The following is an 18408-nucleotide window of genomic DNA, read 5'->3' on the forward strand; positions in this document are numbered from 1 at the left end:
CTCCTACTGTTGAATGACTGTGCTGCATGATATGTTTGAGAACACATCACACATATCTGCAGCTCAGATGGCCTATTGGTAAATTGATGCGGCTATGGTGTGCAGAGTCCTGGGTTACACACTTGCAGGGGCTGATAATGTATTTGCTGGCCAGAACAAAGGCTGTTGGATACAGAGTGACTAAGGTACCTGTAAGGAGTTGTAAGTGGGTGCAAAATGGACAGTTATGTATGGTGTGACATTTGTGTTGGTAACAGATTGCCCTTTTTGTGTTAATGTGAGAGTGGGATGTTAGGGAAGGATTGTAGGTATATATGGGAGGTAGGTTGGTTCAGAAGACAGACATGACAGACAAGACAGCATACAGGGGCAGTATATGACACATGTGGTGGATAAACACCTTGGCCAGGGAGGGGTGTTTGGAAATTGGAAGCCTATGAGCCCCCAAATGGAAACAGTGGGACTGAGGTCCCCACCCATGGGCAGTCATCACTGCACCTTCACAGTCCTGAAGGTGCCTATGTTGGAGGCTGAGCCGAACGGGCAGGCTGAACCTCTACGTGTGTCATGAGGGCCTCAAGGTAGTGTAGCAGTTCCCACAATTCTCTGCAGAGGTCCCTATACAGCAGACTCTGGACCTGACTTCAGGTTACAGGATCCTGTCTGTGTCCGCTCTGGGGGTGGCAGGCCCCATCCCCTGAGGTGGTTCTACCTGCAGGTAGTGTAGGACCAACAGATGGTGAGGTCCCAGGTTGGGTCCCAGACGTGCTGTGGCCTGGTTCCATGGCCAGATGAGGTGGGAAACGTGGTTCTGCTGGGAATGGCCTTCCCAAACATGGTAGTGTGTTGCAGTTTTAGAACATATGTGGCTAGTAATAGTCAACATAATCCAGGATTAGTTATAACAGCATGCATAGATGTTTCCAGTAACCCAAAACACCAGATTTTGAACAGTTGCTTAGCAAACAGAACACATGCATATATGGAACCACAGTGGCCATTACAATGGCATGCAGGTTACATTGTTAGCAACAGGCCACAAATTATAGTGTTTCAACATGGAACATGAATAGAAACACATTTCAATATTTGTTGCACAATAGGATATATGTCCCAACAGTAGGTTTGGTGTAGATATACCCATTGATGTGTGTGTTCAGATTAGTTATGCAGATATGGCAAGGGGAGAGAGATATGTCAATTAACAACTATTATATCCTTGCAGTATGAGGTCCTCAGACCTTTTTACCTGTTTATGTCTTGCAGGTACCATGTCAAGAGAGCGACTGCCAACGTTCACTCCACAAGAGAATAACGTCCTCACCAACTTCATGGTGCATCACCATGGAACCCTCTTTGGGCACATGGCCCATGATCTGCATGAGAGGACTGCCCTATGAAACGAGCTTATCCACAGAGTAAATGATGTCGGCCTGCAAACTCCAGTTATGAGCAGGTGCGACATTGTTGCACTGACCTCATCCACCACACCTGCCAGCATGCTGCTGCAGTTAGGAGGGACCAGCTAGTCACAGGTGGGGGTCATGCCATCCAGCCCCCACTGAGACATGTGGAGGAGCTCCTCGCCAGCCTTGAGGCACCCGCCCAGCAGAAAAGTCAAGAACGTGTGCTACCCACACAATGGATGAGGAGCATGCAGGTAAGGCCCCAGGGCACATTAGTAGACCATTGTTGCTTATCCATCCTCATCTGTAAAGTATCTTCAAGCATATGTCAGATAACATAGTCGCTGCAGTGTAGTAATGAACAGATGTGCATAATCTGTAGTATTGTGGGTTTGTACTGTTGATGTACTGAAATTCTGCTCCCATCCTGTACCAATCCCACAGGTGTGGCTACTGACATCACATCTCTCACACAACTATGTAGGTCCCTCTGATATACCTCTGGGGCAGCAGCCTGTAGCTGGTGAGTATGGAGATCTTTTGTTCTGGTTTGCCAATACACTGGCCATGTTATGGTCATGGCATTTGCCATGCACACATTTAACACACCTACCCATAATGGATGATGTACATGTTCACTTATTTTTGCTGTTAACTGCACTGCATCACAGTGGTCACCATGGTGGCATATCTGAAGGGTATGTAAGAGTCCTGCAGTATAACTAACAACCTGTCAGTGCAAGATGTGTGGACAGAGATGAACATAATGGTGGGACAAATGGCCTACAGTACGGACATGTCGGAAACATTACCTTTATTCAGTGGCTACAACAGTAAGTGTATATACCAGTATTACAATGGCAACTGTTACAGATCTACACGACATATCACAATACCACATTCCACAACTTCTACAATCTGTAATGTGATCCTAATATGAGCAATGAATGTGTAAGATGGAATCCTATGTTAGGACAACAAATATGGGGAATACATACCTTAACAAACAATGGAAGCATATGTGTGCACACACTCCAAATAACATTGTGGAAGCAGCTTTTGAGGTACTGCAGCATTCACTCATCTTGAGCATGCACCTTCTATCAAGTATGGGTCCTCAATGTCACACCAAGTAATGGTCTGCTGTCCAAGAAGTATGTCCATGACATTTGCCCACTCACCTGCAACAGAGGCAGCCATGGCTTGCACACATCTTACAAACCATGGAATGGATCCCATAACCAAAAGGCAGCACTCAGGAGTGGGAGACATAGCCTTACCTTACCATTGCATATGTCATGGCAAACAGTGCAGACAAGGTTGTATGTGACGATGAAGTATGGGACAACATTAGTGTAGAAAATAAACAGATGCCCATCCAAGACAGATGACAACATATGCTGCAAACTGGTCATGGAGGCTGCCCAGACACATGCAGCAACACTGAGGGACTTGCAGGAATGTCTAGCAAGTACTGCCTGTGCAGCACCTGTGTTGACAATTACCTGGACTCTGCATAAGTGTGGATTATGGGTTAAGGTAATCAGATGGAAGAGTTGTTCCACAGGAGTCATCATCCAGGGCTCACTATAGGTAGCATATGCATAACATCAAGTCTCCCAAAGCCATGTGTTGCATTATGTAATGGTGTACCGAGACCAAGGCTGAAACCTACAGACAGTATTAATAAAGTTACATGTGCTGCACAAGCAACACCTCATTCTACCTCAGGTCCATCATCCTCATCTGTACTTTGCTCGTGCCAGTGTACACCTGTAGGTTTGCTGTTCATTAGCAGGAACTAGGCCAGTAGACATGGCATTCTGAATTTGGGACACTGCAAAATGACACTCATATGTGGCCCATAGTTGTTAAGCATCTGCAAAAAGCTGAGGATGGGAAGGGGTGTTATCCTGAAACACTACAGTGAACTGAAGCATACAGCCAAAGTCCACTAAGAATGGCTGTATCTGAACATTGTGCCAGACATAACCCTGACTCCACAGCAATAGTGAAGGCACTGTGTGACCTCCAAGGGCTGTGCACATGAGTTGACCTTGCCAAAGCCTAACTAAGTACCAAGAACTGCGCAACCGTGCAAAAAAATTTACTAGGCTGGACAAAAAATCCTACTACACAACATTACAAACTAAATACCAATACAACCCCCAAAAATTTTGGAAAAATGTAAACCAGCTACTAAAATCCATCCAAAAGTCTACCCCCAAACCAACCACCCCTGACACCTAAGCTCCCATCGAAACACAATTCAACTCCCACTTTGTGAACTCAATTCTATCCTTAGTATCACAGGACAGTTCCTTCCTCACTATCCCCCCAACACAAATAACACTAATACAAGCTTTACCCTCAAAACAGTTTCCACCACTTCAATCAAAAGCATGCTCTCCAAACTAAAAACCTCATCAATAGCAGCTGACCTACTCCCCAGCTATTTCTTGAAACTCACAGCAGATGCTATTGCTATCGCAGTCTCCACTCTCATAAACAGATCAATTGTTGAAAACTATGTGCCCAAACTCTGGAAAATATCCTATGTTACACCCATACATAAAGGTGGGACCTCCATTGAACTTAATAACTATGGACCCATTGCTTTACTCTCCCCCCTGGCCAAAATCCTAGAAAAATGCATCCATACCCAGATGCTAAACTATCTCCTAGACTGCAACATCCTGTCACCTACTCAGTATGGTTTCAGACCTGCCCATAGTACCACTACAGCCCTCCTCTGCTTCACAGACACAGTAAAGCATCTAAAAAATGAAGGCCTACAAGTGTCAACTCCTTTTTTGGATATGTCCAAAGCATTTGACACAGTCTCACACCAAATCCTGCTAAACAAACTAAACCAATGTCGCCTATCAAATTCCACTCTTACCTGGTTCCAAAGCTACTTAATTGACAGGTACCAAGCTGTGAAATGGGATATTTCTCTCTCTCCCCAGCTGGCCATAACTATAGGAATCCCACAGGGTTCTATGTTAGGACCACTACTATTCACAGTCTTCACAAATGACCTCCATACCTCCACACAGCATGCATCTATCATTCAGTATGCAGATGACACTACCTTAATCTGTGCTGCACAAAACATTCCCACCCTCCTGCAAACAACTCAACTAGCATACTCTGACATTGAAAATTACCTTACCAAAGCCCAACTTATCCTCAATCTAAAGAAAACTCAGTTTATGATTATAACCAGTTCTAACAAAAACACTGATAACAGTCAATTCACTATCTACTCCACACATGCTACTCCAATCACTCCAGTGGCACAGGCTAAGCTATTGGGAATAACCATAGACTCCCACCCAAAATTTGATAGTCATCTCAACTTAACTATTAAAAAAGTACATGCCAAACTGAGATTACTCTACCGTATCAAACCATTTCTTACCAACAACACAAGATCAGCCATTGCTCGCTCCCAACTTCTATCCACCCTACTCTATGCATCTCCCATTCTGACTAATCTCAACAAAACTGAACTAAGCAAAATGGAAGCCTGCTATAACAGAATTGCCTGCTTTGCTGCAAATTGCTCATATAGAACTCATCACTGTACTGCTTTGAGACAGCTCCACTGGCTTGAACTGCCCAACCTCCTAACTTACCATCAGCTCTGCCTCTGTCATTCTATCTATTACCTCCCCAATAAGTGTTCTGCCCTCAAAAACCTAGTACAACATTACTCAACCAAAAGGCCTCTTAGATCATCAAGCAAACTACTACTAGAAGTCACCAACAGCTACAATAGCTTTGGAGACACACTATATAGTATTCAGTGGCTAAAGAATGGAACTCTCTCCCCACTAATATAAAAAACACATCATCCAAAGCCTCCTTTGAAAACTTCATAAGGCAACATCTCAAGCAAAGCTGGCAATGCCATGATTGCTCCCCAGGCTAGGGAAATCGGATAAGGTACACATACTAAACCTAGAGTACTTGATAATAGTTTTCACTCTTACTCACAAACACTGGCTAACCTACAATGTATGTACTGTACCTGTGTACTACGTATGTATTCTACCTATGTTCCGAATTTCAGCTGTACACCACAATTCTATTAATTACCTTTATTTTTAAATTAATATTTTTTGTTTGTTCTCTCCACTGTAACTTTTGATGTTCCGCATACCACTGTAAAACATGTCTTTTGTAATTTGTGTTTATACTGATCATGTCTAACTAAATGTATCTGTAATTTTTCTTTGTGGAGCTTTTCTCACCAGGCCTCTGCTGAAAAAGGGCAGAGTCAGACACCCCCAGTTAACAAATGTAAAATAAAAATAAATAAATAAGTGTGACTGCATATAACCTGGGATACTACCCATGTATAAAACACATACAAAAGGAAAAGATTATTGTACTAGCCATATATACTCAGGTGTCCCAGACAGTATACTCACACCCCTTGTATACTCACTTGTATACTCACACCCCTTGCTACTGTAATGACAGCACATAGAAGCATTTTATGTACATGGAATTAAATACACTTATTAAAAATGTCATTACCCTGCTATTTTATCATACTGGAATGTGCTCACTGGTTACCAAGGCTAAGCTATGCTTAACAAGTGTAACCATTGCTTAAATGTAAATGCTAAGCTGATTTGCGCACTGCTAAGTGAAGCCTACACAGTGTAAGCGCCTACTCATTTAAATGTACGTTAGCGGCACTTACTGTTAAGCAAACCCATACAAACCTGCTTAAAGCTGCTCAAAACTGCCTTAACCACTCTGTATTCAACAGTCCTTGTTCTGCCTAGCAACAAAATAAACAGCCCTTGAACCCAGGACCCTGTACACTATAGTCACAGCAGTTAACTACTAAGCCATCACAGCTGTGAAAATGGTTGTTGTTTTTTGCAATATATCTATCATTACACATACTGAATAGTACTGAACAACTGCTTTGACGTCTGCAATTGTGTAGTACTTGTTAGTGATTAGTGTTGAATCAAGCATGTTGTTATATCTAAACATACACATATCAGATAAATATGGTGTGATACATCTGGGAAGGTATATACAACAGTCATGTCTACACATAACAAGGATATATATATATATATATATATATATATATATATATATATATATATATATATATATATATATATATATATGGTTTCACTTCAGAAGCCTGAATGATCAGAAGCCTAAATTGCATAAGCCGGAAGACCAAAAGCCTGAAATTTCACAAGCCTGAAAACTCAAAAGCCTAAATCCAATAAGACTGAAAATATACAGAACACAAAAATGACACACAAACACACGTATAAAACAGAGGAAAGCAGTTTTCACCAAGTATGGGCAGGGGGGGAAAGCCCCCCTGCACTTCCATTTGGGGGACTGCACCCCCACACCCCCTGCTAATTAAATATATCAACTCTGAGATTGCACTTTAGTGTAGTGAAGTGCAATCTCAGATTTTATATATTTATGTAGCAGGGGGTGTGTGTGGGGGGGTGCAGCCCCCCTACTTATATTTGTTGGAATGTAATCTGGTTTGTGTTGTATTCAGTCAGTATATGTATCCTATCTGGTATATGTATCCTATCTGTTTTCAGTCTTACGGTATTCAGGCTTTTGAGTTTTCAGGCTTGTGAAATTTCAGGCCTTTGGTCTTCCGGCTTATGCAATTCAGGCTTGTGATCATTCAGGCTTCTGAAGTGAAACTATATATATATATATATATATATATATATATATATATATATATATATATATATATGTAGATATATGTATACATGTACATACACATATATACTTATATACATATTTATATATATATATATATATATATATATCTGTATATTGATTTATATATATATATATATATATATATATATATATATATATATATATATATAAAACATTTGTACTGGAGTCATACATCAGCACCAATAGCCATAACCTCTTACTGCAAGGGGATGTTATGTAAGTATTGCAGGTATAAATGTGGAATGTTGCTACAGTAACAGGGGTTGTGTTAATAGACATGTTGTGTGGGAAGTCACTTCTGATATTGACATGTACACCATCAGTTGCTGAGAGACATCATAAGATCATCATAGTGAAGTACCACACAAATCACAGTAATGATTCTGTGGAATACAGCAGAGATATGACCAATAAACGTGGACAGTCTGACACAATCTGGTTAATGCAGAGGTGTACACAGAACTCCTTAGTGCAAGATGTGTGGACTAAGCCTGACAAAGTGGATGTTTACAGCCATGTAAATGGGGATATCACAAATACTAGGATAGATAAGCTCACACAGTTGATGCATTCACACACTCCTGTCTGCCATAACACATTTATTTTATTTATTTTATTCAACATTTGTTGATCGGGAAAGTCCGACTAGGTTCCACAGAGCCTATTTTCAGTGGAGGCCCGGGGAGAAATGCTCCAGATGCATGTCTTTGGAATATTAACTGGAGGAGCAGAGGTCCCAAGCCCACATACTTCACACTACCTAGTGACATGCATCTTTACACCATCCCACTGCTTTTTCAGACATACACAACAGTTATGGTGGCCAGGCAACACTACATCTGACAAATATCTGGACATAACATCACACTGGGTAAATACACTGAGCTGCTAGGCATGTCACAAAGCACTGTGCAAACTACAGGCAGACTGCCAAAACACTGACCCAAGTTTCCTATGAGGGAATACACATGTACTTGCAGATATAGCAGACACTACAGGCATGTAACAGCATGGAGTAACAGACAACAGTGTGAAAGTGCATACCCACAACCAATCTGAACACAGTCACATTATGGTAAGCCTAAGTAATATTACAGTATATATACTCTGTGAACAACACCACCCTCATATGAGCCACTCACACAGTAACCCTTCATATACTGGGCCAATACACAGTGTAGTCTGATGCCTGACTGTAGTATGGGACATGTGTCAGTCTGGCCCTACAAACATGTATGCTGATAAGGTACCATAAACTGGAGCAGCATGCAACATCAGATAGAACAGGACCAAGAACAACAACATCTACCACAGTCTGTACACAGGCCAAGTAACATATTCACAATACACACTCTGTCAACAATCATCATAAGTACACAGACTTTACTACTGTACACACCACAACAGAATGTCCAGGTTTTGTCCTCAAATATGAGGCCTACTATACATAACATGTCTAGCACTCTAATATATCACTGGCTTGTTACTAGGTATGATGTCAGTAAATAATAATGTACTGTACATATGCACCTCTTACTGCATGACATGTGGACAAAGGGTGTCAGACTTGGGGGGGCAGAGGCACAAACACAGTGCCAATATTGACATATTGCTGTGATAATCTGAGAAATTTCCTGGTGTAACAGGGTTTGTTGTGACATATCTCTTAGGTATATGAAGTCACTAAATCACATGGATGTCACCATGTACTGACTGCAGTCATCAGAGTATGCTATAGCATAGGAAATGTGTGAGTAACACAACGCATGTAAGACTCCAAACTCTGGACAGTCCGCAGATAGTCCTACAGGTGAGAGTTTCCACAACCACATAACAGTGTCATGCCAGACTTTAAATCATGTAGAACAGCCATATCCACACAAATACTGTTAAACCAATATTACTTCAAATGTAGAACAGCAATACTTACATTCTGTACCCATGTCTGGAACATCCCCCTCCTGTTTGTTGGCCTGTCTCCACAGTGTATGTTGTAAGAGGTATTTCCAACTACCCTCTGTGATGCTGTTTGTCAAACACCCACATGAAGTCCTACTCACAGTGAAGGAAAAGGGCCAACACCCACATGAAATGCTTAATTATAGGAGTGTGTTTCCATGAAATTGACTATAGGAATGGTACCTTAGCTGTTCCACATGCAATTAGCAAGTGGGGGACTGCAATTTGTGCACAGGCCATCAGCTGATCATGAGCATTCCTTACAAAACTCAAGCTGCTGCCTAAGCAAAACAGATGTACTTTTCCACATCCACCAGAGAGGGGGGGGGGAGACAGAGACAAAGTAAGAAAGGAAGGGTGTAAGAGAGTAAGAGCCATGCGTGGTTGTGTATGATCTGTGGGTGAAGAGTGGTATCTGGGTACTATAACAGTTGCCTATATTCCTTACTAATCCATACTGTCACATAGTAATTGCACGTGGATGTACACATTTATGGCTAAGGATTGTCTACAACAATGTCTACAGTGTTTGAAAACTGTTGGCCTTGTAATGTGGACAATGGGACATATAGGTCCTCAATATAATGATGTAGCCAAACCCACACTGCAATGGATCCTGTCAGTACACACTCACCCCAACACCCACACAGGATACTGATGACACATGCACAAACACACACTTACCAGTACTGAGTTTCAGACCCCTACCTGACTATATATTGCTATTACAGTGGTATGCAATTATTGCCCGTGCCACGGAGCTTACATGTGGGAGAGTTGTCCAAAGGTATCTTTGAAGGTGAGGACATCAGCAACAGTGATAAAGAAGGGATAAGGGAAGTGTAGTACATGTGAATGTCCACAAAAGCAGGTGTCAATGGAGACACACACACATTCTGTCAGGGAAACACACACATCATCACAGTTGGCAGGATCAAGATTAGAGCCCCTACCTAACTAGTTTGCTACACTACAGTATTATGCAGTTATCACAAGCGCCACAGAGCTTATATAGCTGATACATGGCCAAAGGGTTATGTCAAGGTGAATGACATCAGCAGGCATGCTAAAGCAGGCCAATGGGAGGTGTAGTGATTGTGAATGGCTTCAAAATCATTAATCTCCACACACACACACACACACACACACACACACACACACACACACACACACACACACTTGCTAGAACTGAGATGTATAGGTTCATTGTTTTGCAGATGTGTAGTAGGTGGATGGGCCTGCCAGTTGTACAAGGCTAGGCAAAGGGAATACCTTGGCATCAGGCTACATGACAATGGTCTCCAGTGTGGCTCATGGGTGTAGTCCCTGGAGTGGTCTCCACAGGTGGGTATTGTATTCACCATCCACTCATCTGGTTTATTATTGTGGGTGGCCAGTGATGTGCACTGCTTCCCATGTATGTGAGCTATATTCCATAACATGGACAATGTCTAGGTTGTGCACATATCCCAAACACATGTTCTTTGACATGTGGAAGTGTACTTGAGGTCTCTGGGGCATGTTGTGTGTACAGATTGTTATCTTCTGATGTAGCATTCCTGACCTCATTTAGGGAGACCTGGCTATGGAACTGAGGCCATGCTTGCACCTACATTGACAGCATGATACAGGAATTCAGTGGAGTTAGTGGCGTCTGTCCATACAGGGCATGTGTATAAGGCATGGTATTCCCTTTGTGGGTTACATTTGCAGACTATACAGTTGCTGCAGGCATCCAGTGGGGAATATAGCAAAAGGACCACTGTAAGCATTTATTTGCCTATTGTAGGGATGTAACAGGGTGCCATGTCCTTTTACTTGCTGGATAACACACACTCAGTCAGGATATGTTACACGTCACTACTTTCTGATGTCAGTGGCACTGTTGTGGTCAACAGGCATGTAGTCCACTGCAATCACACCATGGTTACTATCTGTGGGCAATATGCAGGGAACTACCAATATAGTGGTTGTTGCCTAGCCAAGTGTGGTTGTGTATGAGACATGGGTGGAGAGTGTTCTCTGAGTAATACAAGGATTGCCCATATTGTTCACCAATCCATAATGTCACATGTAGGACTATGGATTGTCTACACCAGCCCCTCTGCTGTTTGACATCTATTGTCCTTGTAAGGTGGACACTGTGACATATAGGAGGTCCTCAATATAATAATTTAGCAAAACCCACCCCACAATGCATCCTGTTATTACACAATCACAGCAATCTCCACACAGGATACTGATGACAGACACACACACACACACACACACACACACACACACACACACACACACACACACACACACACACACACACACACACACACACACGCACTTGCCAATGCTGAGATTCAACCCCCTACCTAGCTATGTATTGCTATTACAGTGTTCCACATTTATTGCAAGTGCCACAGAGCTTATTGGATGAATGTTGTCCCAAGGTACTTCTAAGGTGAGGAACATCACCAGCCCTTGTAAATACTGGCATTGGGTGATATAGTGGGTGACAGATCCGAAAAATAATTTTACCCTAATCACACATTTACATTTGCCAGCGGTTAAGTTCATACCTCTATCTGACAATCTTTACATACCATTATGTTATGCATTTACCACATGCACCACTGGTTTGGCATGGTTTAGGCTTGGCAACAGGTACTTGTAAGGTGGATGATATTTGCAGGACTGCTAAAGTTAGGCTCTGAGATGTGTACTGGCTGTAAATGGGACCAAAATCTTTGAGGCATACACATACATATGTACACACACAAACACTTGCCACAGATAAGATTCAAACCCATAGCTGTGTAGTTACTGCTACTACATTGTCCTGCATTTATGGCATACACAAAGGAGCTTATAGGGCTGGCCCTTGTTAACAGGGGTATTTCAAGGTAACTGATATCAGCAGGCTTGCTAAAGTAGGGCAATGGGAGGTGTTAATGGCCTCAAAATCATTAATCTCTATACACACACACACACACACACACACACACACACACACACACACACACACACACACACACACACACAAACACAGTATTTCACAGTTGTCATGTCTGGGATTAGAACTCCTATCTGCCTAGTATGTTACAATATAGCATTACACAGTTATTGCATGTGCCACAAAGCTTATAGGGCTAGCCCTTGTCCAAAGGGGTATTTCAAGGAGACTGACATTAGCAGGCTTGCTAACGTAGGGCAATGGGAGGTGTAGTGACTGTGAATGGCCTCAAAATCATTAATCTCTACACACACACAGTTTCACAGTTGCCATGTCTGGGATTAGAACTCTTACCTAACTAGTATGTTACACTATAGCATTACACAGTTATTGTACATGCCATAGAGATTATGGGACTGATAATTGGCCAGGGGGTTATTTCAAGGTGACTGGCATCAGCATAAGTGCTAACATGGGCTATAGGAAGTGCAGTGTGTGTGAATGGTCCATAAACCATTCCTCTGGGAACACACACAAAACACTCAGTCACACACAAATTTACATTTGACAGGAGTGGGTATACAAATGGTAGATGAATACTTATTTGTACTATCATGTTACACAGTTATCACAAGCACCATATACACTATAGGGCTAAGGGCTACCAAAAGCAAATGTCTACAGTGATTGACATAGGCACATTATGTGATATTGGCCAATTGGATGTGTGGTGGGTGGGACAGGACTCATTATGGCAATTTCTTTGTCACTGTCTGCCTCTCTCTTCTCCACATCTCTGTGTGTGTGTATGCTTGACCTGTTATAGTATGTTGGCCTTGGATATGTGTAAGTATTCCTATCCAATGTGTGTGCAAAGCATGAATGGTGTGCAATGTGGTGTGTTTACACAGACATCTGCGACTGACAGATATGTATAGTCCACTGTTGCTGTCAGACATGGGCTTCATTTTTCTAAGTTTTGGAGCATGCCCAGTATGACCTTCTGTATTGTATTGTCAGACATGGGCTTCATTTCTCTATGTGTAGGCACATGCCCAGTATAACCTTCTGTATTGAGTGTGTGAATCCATTCCAGGTAGGCTGTACTCCAGTGCAGGATGTTGTGTTCTACACCTACAGCTAGCAACCTGTTCTGCAGGATATCTGTAGATAGGTTGAGAATATGGAGTCACAACGGGCGACATATAGTGGGATACTGTAACTATTGCTGTCTGTGCTGCTTGTGTTACATGGTTGGTGTTAGCAGAGATATTCAGACATATGTACTGTTTTACACTGTGATGTATTATGTCATCAACTGCCAACAGATATACTTATTTGCTCAGAGTTATTTCCAGGGAAATACAAGATGAATGAAGCTGCATCCACTATTGTGATCTGCAGCTTACATATTCTTGCACACTCATGCCATTCTGGAGGGGTAGCTGCAGATACTTGCTGATGGATCTGTGTAAATGGCTCAACACCTTGGTACTGTGGTGGCTGAGGATCCCCTGCTTGTACATCTATTGAAATAACAGAATAGCCATATCCTGCTGTGGCCATACCTCTCAGCTGTACAGATTCACCTAGGTTACCCAGAGGCAGGGCTCATATATGTTGTCATTTCCCCTTCACATTGTGGTTTATGAGCAACTTTGTAGTCACCCATTATTGGGTTTGCAGGCAGAGGTAGTATGGGCACACATCAGAGTTTCAGACTTCACACACTCCATGGCGTCCATGCTTCTACACCCTCACTCTGTTATTCTATTCTCTTCCTAACATTATGCGAGTGATATCTGCAAAGTATCCCTATAGTTGTCTGTTCATCCCAGCTTTATTTAGGGGTTGGTCCACAGTTCATGCAGTAGGACATGGTGGGCATGCTACTGGGATTTGTCAACATGGCCTTGCATTTGTGTTCTGTGGACTGTGTTATGTTGTTATTTGGGATCCCATGAGATAACATACATTGGCAGTACGGGTGAGGCACAAGCCTTTGACAGAGGACTGTAGGGCATTTCGTAGTGATGCAGGCCATCTGTAGCAGGCCAGTGCATTCTGTCACTCCTACAGTCCCAGGCTGCGAGCCACTGGATTCCCCTGGGGTGACAGGGTAAGCGTGGGAGGTGTTAATGGCAATAGTTCCTGTCCATATGAATCCATTGGTCTGGATGCTGGCAGGGTGATGCTTACAGCTAGGGAAGGACACACCTGCATAGGACACCTCTTCAGCATGCTGCATTCTGTGGGTATTCCCATACAGAAGTGGGGGTCATGCTGTACTCATTCCCAACAGCAGGGATATGACCTGTGATAAACCTGTGGATGATGGTGGGGTGAGCTGAGTGCATGTGTGATATGGAAGCTTCTTGTAGCTGACTCAGAGATATACCTGGAACATTCCTCTTATGCTGCCTTGTGCAGGGACATAGGCAGTCTCTCATTACTTCATAACTGTGCCTTTTGTGGTCTGCCAGTGATTGGCCAGACTACATCAGTATTCCATACTACACAAACAACTAATGTGCTGCCAACCTGTATGTACAATTACAAAGTGTGTGCAGTTGACAGTTACATTTTATGTACTCTGTCTAGGGTACTTCCACCTGTGTACTGTGTGTATGTTTGGGCCCACATTAATAGCATGTCCACCTTTTAGATGGTGACAGATATTGGCATCTGAACAATGAGTATGGATGACTACTGAATTGGGTCTTGCTGGGATGCATTGTGGTTGGCACTGCAGTTGTCAGAACATGGCCCTGCCATAGGCCACCAGGACACAACCCTCCATGCCTACATGCAGGCCACTTCCACACAATATACAACACACAACAACCTAACACACAGAGCCCTGCATATTGTACACATGCAACAATCTATCCTGTAAATTGGGCTAGCTCAGGTAATCGTGCTCCACTGTTATTAACCCCACTCATACATGTTACTGCATTTCTACATAGGATTGGGGGGGGGGCACACCTGACAGCTGTAAATATTTGCTATGACTGTACTGGTATTTCAGGTACTCTGTTGGCTTCCATTTCATTTTGTATTCTGACCTATCATGCAGACTAGAGGCATATCAGTAGATTCTACATGAACTACAGAATGAACTGGCACCCTACCTAAGTTCCATGTTCAATCATAGCCTCACCTCAGGCTTTGTACCCACTTAATGGCGCACCGCGACAGTTATCCCACTCCACAAAGGGGGAGCCATGATGGACCCTGGTAACTACCGCCCCATTAGCCTGACGGCAAGGCCATGGAACGTATCATCATGGAACTCATAAACAAAGACATTGGTAATTTCCAAACTCTGGACCCTACACAGTTTAGATTTGTAAAAGGCATATCATGTCTCCTAAACCTGATTGACTTCTTTGAAGCAGTCACCAAAGCCATAGATCAGGGTAAAATGGTTCACACAGCTTATCTAGATCTCGCCAAGGCTTTCAACACCATCCCCCACTCTGGAATTATAGATAAGCTCACTAAACTAGGTATAAATCCCTATGTCACAAGATGGGTTGCCAACTGGCTCACGGACAGAACCCACACTGTGAAAGTAGCGGATTCCAAATTCGACATCAGACCAGTGACAAGTGGAGTACCACAGGGTTCAGTCCTGGGTCCTCTCCTGTTTGGTATCTACTTCTCTGAAGTGCAGGCCAACACAGAAGGTCTTTATTAACAAAGTTTGCAGATGACTGCAAACTAGGAGCCATAATCGAAACTCCTAATGATGTGGACAAACTACAAAAGGGCCTCACTGAGACAGATACCTGGTGTCAAAGCCATGGCCTGAAGCTCAATGCCAAAAAGTGTATTGTCATCCCCTTTGGTAAAAACTCTGTACCCATGAACTACCACATAGCTGGTAGTCTACTTAATGCCGAAAATGTGATAAGAGACCTTGGGACACAGGTGGACAGTAGTCTCTCTTTGATAATCACATTGCCACAGTGGTCAGGAAATCCTTCTACGTGGCTCATCTCATCACAAAAGGATTCTCATCCAGAAAAAAAGAGGTCATTGTTCCCCTCTACTCATCACTCATTAGACCCATTATAGAGTACAACGCCCTTTTTGGTATGTACCTTACAAGACATCTACAACAACTGGAAAGACCACAGAAATACCTCACAAAGAGGATTACTGGCCTCAAACATATGCCCTATGCAGACCATCTCAAAAAACTACAGCTTTACTCCATCACATATCGCCTACTCAGGGGTGATCTCTGCCTAACATACAAAGCTATGTCAAACCCAGAGCTGTTGGACATGCTCCACTTAAAGAAATCCCAATCCCTCCGAGCTACATGCTCTAGGGACCTTAACCTTGTCACCACAATAAACAGAACATGCTGGATGGATAGATTCCTGTCCTAGAGACTTCACATACTCTGGAACAGACTACCTATCTATGTCAAACAGAGCTCCTCATTAGCACTCTTCAAGAAAAATCTTGATGATTGGATGGGAAATGGGAAATTCACCCCGGGGATCACTTCTGTGGCTCTGCTCGACAGGGGCACAGGAAAATAATTTTCTTGGGTGGCGAAAGCCAGGGTACATTTTTTGGCTAGGCTTGTATGGGCCCTAGGGCCGATAGCCTAGTACCTACCTACCTACCTACCTACAGCTCTTAGGTTTTATTGACCTACATTTCAGTTTCAGACTTCATACCCTGCAGAACTAACATACAACTGCCTGACCTGTTGTAGTCTGTTTGTGTAGGTCTGGAGGGGACTGTTATCCATTGCCATTAATCAGAGGCCTTAGCACTGCCTTTTTTTATGGTCATCTACACCTGTCCTGCTGGCTGAGGCTGTTGTTGGGTATATGAACCTCACTGACATGCATGTGTGTGTATTATCGACACACATTTGGGCCACCGCATGTACTGCAGTAGGATTTGTCACTTTGTCTAGTACAGCCTACTTTGTTGATACCAGTATTTGTTATGGATTCCATGTTGCCCATATAGGTGTCCACTATCTGCTGCCATCCCATTCAGCCACAGGATTCCCTTGCATGCTCACATCCATACCATAGCTACGACTAGCAGAACATACTACTCCATTCAGCAATTGATAGGAAGAGTGAGTTACTTGTGGCTGTGCCAGTATTGAGGATGGTGCTGGAGGGCTGACTATGTCAGATGCACATAGTACACTCCCTATACATGGTAAAGCACAGGTAGTGTCATGTTTGGCATCCCTTTTACTGTATGTGCGAGTCAGAGAGAGGTGTCATTCCCTGGGTTCCTACCATGTCAGTGTATGTGCTATGCGTTGCCTCTTTTCCAAAGCCTGGGCATACTGGGCATGCCTCCATCTGCCTACATGGGCAGGCTCAGGTTGTTCCTCCTCCGAGTCACTCTGTGCCTGTGCTGGCCTTGGCAATGGTGGGGGGGCTGTGTGGCCCTGCCCATGCTGTTCCTGCTGCAGCTGTTTCTGCAGGATCATATTGTGTAGCATAGCACATACAATGAAGATTTGTGTGCATGTAGTTGGAGAATACTGCAAGGCTCCACTGGATATGTCCAGGCACTGGAACTGTGACTTGAGCATCTCAAACACACGCTCTATTATGATTCTTATTTGTGCATGTGCCTCATTATGGAGTTCTTGTTTGGGTGTGTGCATTTGTGATGGGTGTCATCAGCCACGGCTCCAGTGCGTAACCAGCATCCCCCACTAGGTGGCCATATCGGATGTCCCCACTGGCAAATCTTTGGTACAGCTGTGTCATATGTCAGATGTGGGAGTTGGTATAGCTCCCAGGGTTGCCAGCACACACATTCATTATAATGCTCTGGGCATCGCACACAACCTGGCAGTTGATGGAGGGAAAGCCCTTGCGGTTTATGTAGACCTTACCCCGCTTGCCAGGTGGTGCTTTGATGTGTATGTGCATGCAGTCTATAGCACCCACTACCTCATGCTATTTTGCTATTTGGTGGAAGAGACACATATTGCTGGTCAACGCCTCACAGGTGTTGAGGAAATATATGTGCTCACTGGCATGTGCTGACATTGGCATCCAGGAACTGGTGGAGTACCCTGGATGCTGATGCCTGTGAGATCCCCATCATATCCCCAATTGGCCTGTGGAAGGTACCTGTGGCTAGTATTCTTAAGCCTACACATACCTTGGTATCCACTGGGATGGGTTCACCTCTGTTGGTTCTGTGTGTGAAGCATGGCTGGCACAGCTCAACAATTTGCTGTAGGATGTCCCTGTCCACCCTATAGCGCTCCACTATCTCCAGCTCATGTAGCCCCTGGTAGGTCACCCTGGGTCTGTGCACTCTTCTCCTTCT

This window comes from Protopterus annectens, chromosome 6.part0, assembly GCF_019279795.1.
Source record: "Protopterus annectens isolate FY-2018-M chromosome 6.part0, PAN1.0, whole genome shotgun sequence".
NCBI lineage: Eukaryota > Metazoa > Chordata > Ceratodontiformes > Protopteridae > Protopterus > Protopterus annectens.